This window comes from Nicotiana tomentosiformis, chromosome 6, assembly GCF_000390325.3.
Source record: "Nicotiana tomentosiformis chromosome 6, ASM39032v3, whole genome shotgun sequence".
NCBI lineage: Eukaryota > Viridiplantae > Streptophyta > Magnoliopsida > Solanales > Solanaceae > Nicotiana > Nicotiana tomentosiformis.
Genome location: NC_090817.1, coordinates 128,615,261 through 128,629,975, shown reverse-complemented (window position 1 = coordinate 128,629,975; position 14,715 = coordinate 128,615,261).

Here is a 14,715-nt window from a genome sequence, read left to right as displayed (position 1 = left end):
GTTTGACCAGCTTATAAGCTTGACCAAACACCCTCTATATCTTAAAATATAAATAAGGGTAAAATAGTCAAAATTTATCCTATTTAATATTTTTTAAGGGGCGTGTAAGAGAGAAACACGACAGATAATTTAAGATAGAGGGAGTAAGCTTTAGCATAAAGGGAGAAGAAAAGAAGATTAAAGAAGCGGAAATGATTGAAGGACAATTCTTGCTAAAAATTGAAAAAATCTTTTGAAAGACTTTAAATTCAAATATATACTTTTAAAATTTTAACCAAATATTGTCTAAATGCCTTTATATATATATATATATATATATATACTAGTTTCTATCTACGTGCGTTGCACGTAATTTTTCGCGTCGTTTAATAAAAATATTATATGATTAGAAAATAAATTTATAAATTCATATTAAATTAACAAAAATATATATATGACAATAGACAAAGTTCTTTCCATAATTGTATTAATGAGTGACAAAATTTTCAAATGAAAAGACATTTTATAAAGCATCAAAATCAACAATTAGGTAGTACTATTACTTGTATAAAAATATAAATTAAACGACACTCTATACGCTAAGTACCTAAATATCACTAACTATTTATTGGCATAATAGAAGGAGGAAAATCATCGTCTGAGAAAAAAAATTTAGTTACTCAACAGTAAAAATATCGATCTTTCGTAACCTCAATTTTATTTTTAGAATCATCACAATATTTTTTAAATATCTTCATCCTAGCTTATAAACTATTGAAAATCGTTAAAACAATATATAACATAGCAAGCACACTCAAAGAAGTCATTCCACCTAAATTTCTTCCAAAGAATCATATTCGTATCATATGAAACAAAATCTTATATAGAATAAATATTTTAACATTAAAATTGTCTTGTGCTAACAAAAAATTCTTTCACGTTTCTCTTGGCGCACGTTAACGTAGCTTTGCTAACGTACGCAACTGGAAGCCATGGGAGGAAGAAGACGACCTAAACGGAATCTAATGAAAATTTCGACTATAGATCCGAGATCAGTAGATGTAAGGAAGCCAGTAATAAAAATTTTTGTCTCACCAAAAAGGGTGAGAATTGAGGAAACAACACTCCGAAGAGCATGATGAGTGAGCAGAGCAGACTAGAATAAGATCCAGCAATTAACAATGGCAAGCTGAAAGCAGTGATAGCTACGCCTGTAGCTAGTAGTGGAATAGATAGTGGATCTGGGAGCAGAAAGACAGAGATGAACTCTATTACACCAAATAGCAATGTAACAATGCCATGCAAAGCTGATAAGGCTGAAAATCTCAAAGGTACTGAATAAATGGAGAAGGAAAATGGAACTCAGTCATGGGCAAATGTTGTAGCAGGGAATAAGCTGGCATCGAGAGGAATGAATCTTCAATATATTGCACCAATGATTCAAGATGGGGAGAAAATTATAAAATTAGATCTAGAGGATGTTGAGCAGGAAAATACAAAATAGAGTACAACACTTATACTGTATGTAATTGGGGATTCACCATCCATAGGAGCAATGGAACGATTCCTTAATTCAGTGGGTAAGTTCTGCATGAAACCTCTGATTTATTATCATAATGAAGACTATTTTGTAATTAGATTTGCAAACTTGGAGGAAAGAAGTCAAGTTTTATATACTGGGCCTCACACCATCAACAACCGCTCCATTATAATGAAAGCATGGACACCAGATTTTAATCTGCATGATGAAGTACTGAGAACCATTCCATTGTAGGTGAAGTTCCCAAATCTTCCCCTGAATTACTGGAGTATGAAAGCATTAAGCAAGATAGGGAGTGCCCTGAGAAATCCAGTGTATGCGAATGATTGTACAATTGGTACAATCAGAATCTCTTATGCGAGAATGCTAATTGAGATGGACATTACAAAACCTCTTACTAGAAGGGTGAAGCTGCAGGATTCAATGAGGAAAACAATTGAACAAGAGATAAGCTATGATTGGGAACCAACATACTGCAACAAATGTCTACAAATAGGATACAATTGCAATGAAAACATAATGCAACAACCACAAAGGCAGGCATACAGAGGGAGAGGAAATAAAGTCAAACAAGTCTGGCAGAAGACTGAGAAAGCTGGACCTAAGAACAATAATCAGGAGAAGGAGCAAACAAAGAAGATGGAAATAACAAAACTCCTAGAGAATAACACAATGCAGATTAGTGTAGCTACTAAACAATCTTAAGAAGAAGGGTGGACAACGGTTAGTGGGAAGTCAGCAGCAAGAATGGCAAAAACAAAGCAAGCTGAAGGCAAGACTCTAGGTAGAAGTAATGGGTTTCAATCCTTAGAAAGTGGACAAGCAACCAATGAGCCAAGACCAAGCAATATGCAAATGAGGATTTATGGGGCACAGGAGATATATCATGATACTCAATTCATACTAGTATTAGTGTGATTACATTTAATGTTAGAGGTTTAAATAAAGCATACAAGCAAAAGGAGACAAAGGAGTTCATAAAGCAGAATAAAAAAATAGTGATAGCATTAGTAGAACACAGAATAAAGGAGCAGAAAGCTAGTAGTATCATCAATACAATTGCACCCGGATGGCAGTGAATATCAAATTTCAGCAGCAATAATAAGAGCAGAATATGAATATTATGGGACCCAAGAATCTTTGAGTTTGAACCAATTAACATAGATTGTTAGTACATACATGGACAAGTCAGAACTCACTCAAGATTATTAGTATTTGGCTTTACAGCAATATATGGCTTGCATACTATCAAAGACAGGTTGAGTATGTGGCAGAAATTGAGGCAGATAAACAGTATACAGCAAGGACCATGGCTAGCAATGGGAGATTTCAACTTAGTACTGAATAGTCAGGATAGACAGCATGGCAGTATAATACAAGATATTGAAGCAAAGGATTTCATGGAGTTCATAAGTGATACTGGCATGAATGAGTTACCCACTATGGGAAGGGATTACACATGGACAAATAATCATACCTATAGCAGGATAGACAGAGGATTGATAAACATAAACTGGATTATGACAATGCCCAGCCTGTGTATACAAATCCTAAAACCATCATTCTCTGATCATTCCCCACTTAAGCCGATGATCTCACAAATACAGAGGAAGAAAGCCCGTCTATTCAGGTTCTTTAACTGCATAACTGATCACCCTCAATTTATACAAGGAATAGAACAAGTATGGAACACAACTGGAGATGTTGGAAAGGTACAGGGAGTATGGAACAAACTAAAGAGAATCAAACAAGTTATTAAGGGGCTCAACACACAACACTACAAAGGTGTTGATGACAGAATCAAAGAAACCAGAAGGGAATTACAGGAAGTGCAGGAGAAAATGGGTTGTAGAATGATAAATACAAAATTAGTTGAGAAAGAAAAGGAACTGAAAAGTAATCTAGAGAAGTGGATACTGATAAAGGAAAGCATTTATAGGCAAAGATCAAGGGTACAGTGGCTGAAGTTGGGAGATACTAACTCTGCATATTTCTTTGCTCATATGAAGGACAGGAACACTTTAAATGGAATACATGCTCTCACGACTGATTTAGGGGTTCAAATACATATGGAGGAGGAAATAGACGCAGAAATACTTGGATACTATAAACAATTGCTAGGGTCAAATGCTCCTGCAATCCCAACAATAAATCCAAATGTAATGCAAAAAGAGACAATGCTCAAAAGAAAACAACAAGTTAAATTGATTCAGCATGTCACAAGGCAAGAGATATGGGAAGATCTACAAGATATAAATGACTTGAAGGCCCCAGGATTTGATGGGCTTAATGCAATTTTTTTCAAGAAGTCATGGCATATCATAGGGGAGGAGGTAACACAAGCTGTGCTGGATTTCTTTCAGACATCACAGATGTTTAAGCCAGTTAACTGCATATTAATAACTCTAATTCCTAAAGTCATAAATCCTGCTACCATCAAGGAGTATGGACCTATTTCATGTTGCACCACAATTTACAAAATCATTTCAAAGGTCCTGATCAGTCGATTACAAGGTGTCATGGATGATCTAATAGACAAGACTTAATCTTCCTTTGTCCCTGGAAAAGTCATTATTGATAATATCATACTAAGCCATGAGTTAGTAAAAGGGTATGGAAGGAAAGAGGTGCCACCTCGATGCATGATGAAGCTAGACATGCAGAAGGAATATGATTCACTTGAATGACCTTTTCTTGAGCAGGTTTTGAGTGCATTAGCATTTCCAGAGCAGTTTGTGAAATGGATAATGGCTTGTGTACAAAGTGTTACGTATACCATCATCTTGAATGGTTCACCAACTCATCCATTTGAAGCCAGTAAAGGACTTAGATAAGGGGATCCACTATCCCCATTTCTTTTTGTGCTGGCAATGGAATACTTCACAAGAAGATTGAAGGCATTGCACCATATCCCGGATTTCAACTATTATCCTAAATGTGCAAAGATGCAGATCATGCAACTTGGTTTTGCAGATGACCTTTTGTTGGTCTGCAGGGGAGACATTGGTTCAATTCAGCTACTATACAACTGTTTTATGGACTTCTCAAAAGCGTCAGGATTGGAAATTAATAAGCAGAAAAGTTCCATCTTCTTTGGTGGAGTATCACAAGATTTCAAAAAGAAATACTGGAGTTCCTTGGAATCCAAAAGAGGAGATTCCAGTAAGATATCTTGGAGTACCTTTAAGCTCTAAAAGGGTCTCACTAATCCAATGTCAACCTATACTTGACAAGCTAGTGGGAAGAATCACATCCTGGACAACCAAGCTATTGTCATATGCAAGGTGACTACAACTCATCAAAAGTGTCTTATTCTCCATTCAAACTTATTGGGCTCAAATTTTCATGCTACCAAAGAAGATTACCAAGCTGATTGAGGCAATTTGCAAAAACTTCTTATGGACAGGAGATAACAACATTTCAAAGAAAGCTTTAGTAGCTTGGGAGAAAGTATGCCAACCCAGGTCAGCATGAGGCTTCAATGTAATGGACATTGGTCTATGGAATAAAGCAGATATCAGCAAACAATTCTGGAATCTATGCAAAGAAAAGAACAAGATATGGATACAATGGGTACACTGTTACTACATAAAGAACAAACACGTATGGGAGGTGCAAATAAACCAAGCATCATGGATCATGAGGAAGATACTGAAAGCCAAAGAAAACTTTGAGAAAGTAGGATACAATTATGAAGATCTCAGGCAGATGCAGACTTGCTCTATAAAGCACATGTACCATAAACTGCGAGGAGAATTTAACAAAGTGAGCTGGAGGAAATTGGTATACAACAATGCAGGATGTCCTAGGTGGATATTCACGCTAACTTTGGTGGAAAATGGCAGGTTGTACACAAAGGATATATTGCTAAAGTGGGGTATTCACAATGATCAGACATGTCCTTTATGTTCACGTGCAAATAAATCTATACAACATCTATTCTTTGAATGCCAATATGCTGTTGAGCTATGGAAAAGGATGCTCAACTGGCAAGGTATCAGCAGAAACATCTATGAATGGGCTGAGGAATTGTAATGGGCAGAAAACTTGACAAGAAACAAAAATACAAAAGCAGAGCTATTCAAGATTGTATTAGTGTCACGACCCCAAATTATCCCTCCGTCAGGTGTCGTGATGGCACCTAGTCTTTACGACTAGGTAAGCCTAATATTACGAAAAATATAAAGAAACACAACATTTTAAAGATAAACAACATATTATAAATAGCCAAGAGTAGTACCACTCGGCATATATAAAATAATTTATGATTTAGAAAGGAAAAACGGAATTATTTTTGCAATAATAGCCCGTGTACGTACTCGTCACCTCACGTACACGGCGCCCACACACCAAATAATATCAATATATCCTAAGGGGGAAGTCCCCAACACAGGGTTAGGCAAGCCACTTACCTCGAACCGCTCAAATTAACTTGATATCACGTTCTTGCCACGAGTATCCGACTCTAAATAGCCCGAATCTATTCAAAATAGTACAATAACATCAATACGCGCTAATGGAATGTATCCCACAAGAAAACTACAAAAATTAGGCCAAAAACCCAAAATTGGCTCAAACCCGGCCCCCGGGGCTCACGTCTCGAAACCTGACAAAATTCACGAAACTAGAAAGCTAATTCACTCACGAGTCTAACCATATCAAATTTACTAAAATCCGACACCAAATGGTCCTCCAATCCACAATTCAAACTCCCAAATCCCTAGTTTCCAACTTCAAATTTCCACCTTAAATACACATTAACTAGGTGGGAAAATACATGGCAAGGAAAGATTATTGACCAAAAATAAGCACAAGGAACTTACCTCAAGAAATGCCTCGAAAATGCTCTCAAAAATCGCCCTAACCCGAGTTTGCAAAGCCAAAAAGGATAAAAATCGCGAAGCCTTTCGGTTTTAATCATTGCCCAGGTATTTCCGCACCTGCAGAACCTGGGCTCGCACCTGCGGGTGCGCTTATGCGGAAAAATGTGCGCATCTGCGCAACTCACTTACCCCCTCTGCCTTCGCATCTGCGACGAAAGGGCCGCATCTGCGCACTCGCGCCTGCAGAGTCCCTTCTGCTTCTGCGCATCTTGCGCATTTGCGAATGTCCTTGAGCAATTGCGGGCATCGCAGATGTGGAAACTTCCTAGCACCTGTGACCCCAGGCCAACTCTCGATTTCTCACATCTGCGCTTCCATCTCCGCATGTGCAGCTCGCGCACCTGCGGTCTCTTTTACGCAGGTGCGAAAACACCAGAACCAGCAAAGTTCAGAAATTCCTCTAAGTCCAAGTTTTCACCCGTTAAGCATCCGAAACACACCCGAGACCCCCGGGACCTCAACCAAACATACCAACCAATCCTAAAACACCTTACGAATTTAGTCGAGCTCTCAAATCCCATCAAACAATGCAAAAATCATGAATCACCCTCCAATTCAATTTTAAAGAACTTGAAACTTTAAAATTCTACAACCGATGTCAAAACCAATCAAATCACGTCCGATTGACCTCGAATTTTGCGCACAAGTCATAATCAACATTACGAACCTACATCCATTTTCGGAATTCCATTCCGAGTTCGATATCAAAATTTTCACTATCGGCCGAAATCGCCGAAAAATTAGCTTCCGCCAATTCAAGCCTAAATTTGCTAGAGACCCCCAAAACACATTCCGAACGAGCTCTTAACCCCAAAATCACTCAACGGAGCTAACGGAGTTGACGGAATTCCATTCCAAATCCGTCTTCACATAGTTCCGACTACGGTCCAAATCTTAAGGCTTAAGCTCTCATTTGGGGACTAAGTGTCCCAAAATACTCCGAAACTCAAAATCAATCATCCCGGCAAGTCACAATAGCAGAAAAACATTTGGGGAAAGCAGTTAATAGGGGATCGGGGCTATTACTCTCAAAAGGACCGGCCGTGTCATTACATCCTCCCCCTCTTAAAACAATCATTCGTCCTCGAACGAGTATAAAGACATACCTGAAACTGTGAAAAGATGAGGGTACTGGCTGCGCATATCCTGCTCGGTCTCCCAAGTCGCCTCCTCGACTGGCTGACCCCTCCACTGGACCTTTACTGAAGCAATATTCTTTGACCTGAGCTTTCTGACCTGCCTGTCCAAAATGGCTACTGGCTCCTCAACATAAGATAGATCTTTGTCCAACTGGACAGAGCTGTAATCCAATACATGAGTCGGATCACTGTGATACCTCCGGAGCATAGAAACGTGGAATACCGGGTGAACTCCTGCTAGGCTGGGAGGCAAGGCAAGCTCATAAGCAACCTCCCCAACTCACTGCAATATCTCAAAAGGACCAATGAACCTCGGGCTCAGCTTGCCCTTCTTTCCGAACCTCATGACACCCTTCATAGGTGATACCCGAAGCAAGACCCGCTCACCAACCATAAATGCCAAATCACAAACCTTACGGTCTGCATAACTCTTCTGCCTGGACTAGGCCGTGCGAAGTCTCTCCTGAATCACCTTCACCTTAACCAGGGCATCCTGGACCAAATCTGTACCCAACAATCGGGCCTCGCCTGGCTTAAACCATCCCACTGGGGACCGGCACCGTCTACCATACAAAGCCTCATACGGTGCCATCTGAATGATGGACTGGTAATTATTTTTGTAAGCGAACTCTGCAAGTGGCAAGTATCGGTCCCATGACCCTCCAAACTCAATCACACAGGCACAGAGCATATCCTCAAGAATCTGAATTGTGTGCTCGGACTGCCCGTCCGTCTGAGGGTGAAAGGCTGTGTTCAACTCCACCCTAGTACCCAACTCCTGCTGTACGGCTCTCCAAAATCGTGATGTGAACTGTGTACCTCTGTCTGAAATGATGGATATTGGAATACCATGAAGGCGGACAATCTCTCTGATATAAATCTCAGCCAACCTCTCCGAAGAGTATGTAGTCAACATTGGAATGAAATGGGCTGACTTGGTCAGTCGGTCCACGATCACCCAAATAGCATTGAACTTTCTCAAAGTCCGTGGAAGTCCAACTACAAAGTCCATGGTGATCCGCTCCCACTTCCACTCTGAGATCTCTAACCTCTGAAGTAATCCACTCGGTCTCTGGTGCTCATATTTGACTCGCTGACATTTGAGACACTTGGCCACAAACCCAACTATATCCTTTTTCATTCTTATCCACCAATAGTGCTGCCTCAAGTCCTGGTACATCTTCGTGGCACCCGGATGAATGGAGTACCGCGAGCTATGGGCCTCCTCAAGAATCAACTCCCGAAGGCCATCTATATTGGGCACACAGATCCGGCCCTGCATCCTCATCTCGCCGTCATCACCAATAGTCACATCTCTGGCATCACCTCGCCGAACCCTGTCCTGAAGAACTAGAAGATGAGGATCATCATACTAGCATTCCATGATACGATCATAAAGAAAAGACCGAGCAACCATACAAGCTAATAGCCGGCTAGGCTCTAAAATATCCAATCTCACGAACTGGTTGGCTAAGGCCTGAACATCCAAGGCTAAGGGCCTCTCAGCTGCCGGAAGATATGCCAAACTCTCCAAACTCTCTGTCCGGCGACTCAGGGCGTCGGCCACTACATTGGCCTTTCCCGGGTGGTATAATATAGTGATGTCATAGTCTTTAAGTAGCTCCAACCACCTCTGCTGACGCAAATTAAGGTCCTTCTACCTGGACAAGTACTGCAAACTCCGGTGATCAGTGTAAATCTCATAGGAAACACCGTACAAATAATGACGCCAGATCTTCAGGGCGTGAACAATAGCTGCTAACTCGAGATCATGAATTGGATAGTTCTTCTTATGCACCTTCAACTGTCTAGACGCGTAGGAAATTGCCCTACCGTCCTGCATCAATACCGCTCCAAGGCCAATCCTCGAGGCATCACAATAGACAGTGTATGCCCCTGAACCTGTAGGCAATACTAATACTGGGGTTGTAGTCAAAGCTGTCTTGAGCTTCTGAAAGCTCTGCTCACACTCCTCGGTCCACCTGAACGGAGCACCCTTATGGGTCAGCCTGGTCATAGGTGCTGCAATGGATGAAAATCCCTCCACAAAGCGACGGTAATACCCTGCCAAATCAAGAAAATTGCGGATCTCCATAGCTGATGACGGTCTAGGCCAACTCTGCACTGCCTACACCTTCTTCGGATCTACCTTGATCCCATCACAAGACACTATGTGGCCCAAGAATGCCACTGAATCAAGCCAGAATTCACACTTAGAAAATTTTGCATACAACCTCTTATCCCTCAAAGTCTGAAGCACGGTCCTCAGGTGCTGCTCATGATCTTCCCGAGACCGGGAATATACCAGGATGTCGTCAATAAACACAATGATGAAGGAATCAAGATAAGGCCGGAATACACTTTGCATCAAATGCATAAAGGCTGCTAGGGCATTGGTCAGCCCAAATGACATGACAAGAAACTCATAGTGACCATATCTGGTCCTGAAAGCAGTCTTCGGGATATCCGGCTCCCGAATCTTCAACTGATGATAGCCAGAACGCAAGTCAATCTTGGAAAATACCCTGGAACCCTGTAACTGATCAAATAAGTCATCAATGCGAGGCAAAGGATACCCGTTCTTCACTGTAATCTTGTTCAACTGCCGATAATCAATACACATATGCATAGAACCATCCTTCTTCTTCACAAATAAGATCGGAGCACCCCAAGGTGATACACTAGGCCTGATGAAGCCCTTATCAAGCAACTCCTGCAAGTGCTCCTTCAACTTCTTTAATTCAGGAGGAGCCATACGATATGGAGGAATAGAGATGGGATGAGTGCCCGGCAACAAATCAATGCCAAAATTAATATCTCTATCGGGCGGCATAGCCGGAAGATTAGCTGGAAACACATCTGGAAAGTCCCTCACTACTGGAACTGAATCGACTGTAGGGGTATCAATACTGATATCTCTCACATAGGCCAAATACACATCACGCCCCTTCTCAACCATTCGCTGAGCCTTAAGAAATGAAATGACCCTGCAGGGCGTATAATCTAAGGTACCTCTCCACTCTAATCTCGGCAAACCTGGCATAGCCAGCGTCACGGTCTTAGCGTGACAATCAAGAATAGCATAATGGGGCGACAACCAGTCCATGCCCAAGATAACATCAAAATCTACTATACTGAGAAATAACAAATTGGCTCTGGTCTCAAAACCACTAAGAGCAATCAAACATGACCGATATACGCGGCCCACAACGAGAGAATATCCCACAGGAGTAGATACATAAACATGGGAACTCAAAGAATCCCGAGATATCCCCAAATGTGGAGCAAAATAAGAAGACACATATGAATACGTAGAGCCTGGGTCAAATAATACTGATGCATCCCTATGACAGACGGGGACGATACCTGTGATAATTGAATCTGAAGCAACGGCTTCTGAACGGGCTGGAAGAGCATAGTACCTGGCCTGGCCTCTCCCTCTAAGGCGACCTCGACCTCCCCGACCTCCACCTCGAGCTGGATGAGGAGGTGGGGTAGCAGTTGGTGCTGGAAGAATGGCCGGAGGACCCAGTGGAGCATGTGGAGGCTGATAAGTCTGTGGAGGTGCACCCCTCCTGGCTCTGGGGCAATCTCTAACCAGGTGACGAGTGTCACCACACTCAAAACAACCTCTTGGAGGACGCGGCGGCTGAGACTGACTCGGACCTGGCCTGATGGACTGGCCGGTAATAGCACCTCGAGTAGGAGGCATACTGGATACTGGCGGTGCATAATAGGGCTCATGAGGTCTAGGAGGAGCTGGGACACCGCTGGCTGCTGGAAGAGTTGAATGAACAGGGCGACTCACAAAACCCCTACCATAGCGTGCTGCTGGTGCACGAGCTCCTGAATAATGACCAGTCTCTCGAGACCTCTTGGCCTCTCTCTCCTCTCGGTCACGGGCGAACATGCCCTTCACTCTCCTGGCAATGCTCACTGCCTGCTGATAAGTGATGTCCATCTCCAACTCCCTGGCCATACTGGTCCGAATATTGGGGTGGAGTCCCTCAATGAAGCGATGAACCCTCTCTCTGACTGTAGCAACCAGAAATGGTGCATGGTGAGCTAACCCACTGAAATGGATTGTATACTCCGACACAGTCATAGAACCCTGACGCAACTGCTCGAACTCTGCACGCCAAGCATCCCTGAGGCTCTGAGGAACATACTCACGCAAGAACATCTCTGAAAAGTGAGTCCAAGTAAGTGAGGCTGCCTCGTCCGGACTACTCAGCTCATAGGCACGTCGCCACTGATATGTTGCTCCCCTCAGCTGGAAAGCGGTGAAAGAAACCCCACTCGTCTCCACAATGCCCATAGTGTGAAGAATATGATGACACTCCTCAAGAAAACCCAGAGCATCATCTGAAGCTAGTCCGCTGAAAGTAGGTGGGTGGTACTTCTTGTACCTCTCAAGTCCGAGCTACTCTACCTCAGAAGCAGCTACCCTGATCTTATGCTAAACCGTAGCCACTGGGGGCATAGGAATATACTCTGGTGCCTGATCAACCTGGATCCTCTGCTCAGAGGTGCGGGCTACGGGAGTCTGTGCCCCTCCCCTGGCCTGAGATGTAGCGGGAGCTATCGGAAATAGTCCAGCCTGAGCCAGAGTGCTGAACATGCTCAAGAACTGAGCTAAAGTCGCTTGGAGGGCTGGAGTAGCAATAGGGATCTCCGGCGCTGGCCCTCCAGCTGGAGCTGCTGGGGGCTCCTCTGACGCAACTCTCGCAGGTGCTCGGGCTGCACCGCGTGGTCGTCCTCTACCCCGACCACGGCCTCTGGTGGCTCTGGCAGGGGGCTCGGGTGTCTGGTCGTCGGTCCTCCCATTGCGGGTCCTCACCATCTGTGAGAAAGAATAGGATAGAATCTTAGAATTTTTTTGGTGTCAATAACTCGCACGACAAGGAAATCAAAGAAATATGATTGTTCCTAACAGTTACATAGCCTCCCGAAGATAAGTACGGACGTCTCTGCACCGATCCGCAAGACTCTAATAAACCGGCTTGTGACTCGCGACTCCTACGAACCTAGTGCTCTGATACCAACTTGTCACGACCCCAAATTATCCCTCCGTAAGGTGTCGTGATGGCACCTAGTCTTTACGACTAGGTAAGCCTAATATTGCAAAAAATATAAAGAAACACAATATTTTAAAGATAAACAACATATTATAAATAGCCAAGAGTAGTACCACTCAGCATATATAAAATAAATTATGATTTAGAAAGGAAAAACGGGATTATTTTTGCAATAATAGCCCGTGTACGTACTCGTCACCTCACGTACACGACACCCACACACCAAATAATATCAATATATCCTAAGGGGGAAGTCCCCAACACAGAGTTAGGCAAGCCACTTACCTCGAACCGCTCAAATTAATTTGATATCACGTTCTTGCCATGAGTATCTGACTCCAAATGGCCCGAATCTATTCATAACAGTACAATAACATCAATACGCGCTAATGGAATGTATCCCACAAGAAAACTACAAAAATTAGGCCAAAAACCCGAAATTGGCTCAAACCCGGCCCCCGGAGCCCACGTCTCGAAACCCGACAAAATTCACAAAACTAGAAATCTCATTCACTCACGAGTCTAACCATATCAAATTTACTAAAATCCTACACCACATGGTCCTCCAATCCACAATTCAAACTCCCAAATCCCTAGTCTCCAACTTCAAATTTCCACCTTAAATACACATTAACTAGTTGGAAAAATACATGGCAAGGCAAGATTATTGACCAAAAATAAGCACAAGGAACTTACCTCAAGAAATGCCTCAAAAATGCTCTCAAAAATCGCCCTAACCCGAGTTTGCAAAGCCAAAAATGATAAAAATCGCGAAGTCCTTCGATTTTAATCACTGCCCAGGTATTTCCGCACCTGCGGAACCTGGGCTCGCACCTGCGGGTGCGCTTATGCGGAAAAACGTGTGCATCTGCGCAACTCACTTACCCCCTCTGCCTTCGCATCTGCGATGAAAGGGCCGCATCTGCGCACTCGCGCCTGCGGAGTTCCTTCCGCTTCTGCACATCTTGCGCATTTGCGAACGTTCTTGCGCAATTGCGGGCATCGCAGATGCGGAAACTTCCTCGCACCTGCGACCCCAGGCTAACTCTCGATTTCTCGCATCTGCGCTTCCATCTCCGCATGTGCGGCTCGCGCACCTGCGGTCTCTTTTACGCAGGTGCGAAAACACCAGAACCAGCAAAGTTCAGAAATTCCTCTAAGTCCAAGTTTTCACCCGTTAAGCATCCGAAACATACCCGAGGTCCCCGGGACCTCAACCAAACATACCAACCAATCCTAAAACACTTTACGAATTTAGTCGAGCTCTCAAATCCCATCAAATAACGCAAAAATCACGAATTACCCTCCAATTTAATTTTAAAGAACTTGAAACTTCAAAATTCTATAACTGATGTCGAAACCTATCAAATCACGTCCGATTGACCTCGAATTTTGCGCAAAAGTCATAATCAACATTACGAACCTACAACTATTTTCGAAATTCCATTCCGAGCTCGATATCAAAATTTTCACTATCGGCTGAAATCGCCGAAAAATTAGCTTCCGCCAATTCAAGCCTAAATCTGCTACAGACCCCAAAAACACATTCCGGATGCTCTCCTAACCCCAAAATCACTCAACGGAGTTGATGAAATTCCATTTTGGACCCGTTTTTATACAGTTCCGACTACGGTCTAAATCTTAAGGCTTAAACTCTCATTTGAGGACTAAGTATCCCAAAATACTCCGAAACTCAAAATCAATCATCCCGGCAAGTCACAATAGCAGAAAAACATTTGGGGAAAGCAGTTAATAGGGGATCAGGGCTATTACTCTCAAAAGGACCGGTCGGGTCGTTACAATTAGCAGGATATGTATATTTTGTGTGGCAGGAAAGGAAGGCAAGACTATTTCAAGCCAAAGCGAGGAACTGTGAGATTCTTAGCAAGCTAATTGTACAAGAAGTGCATTGTAGAAGCAACAGAAAAATAGAAAAAGTTCTAAGTAGATTGGACTACTATCCAAAGTAATAGCTAGAATAGCAGAAGGATAGCAAAGGTGTGTATAGGGGAGGAAGGAAAGTATAGAAAACTCTATAAGGGTTCTGTATTGAGTGTAAATATTTTTTCTGGTATATATAAAAGTTTAATTACCAA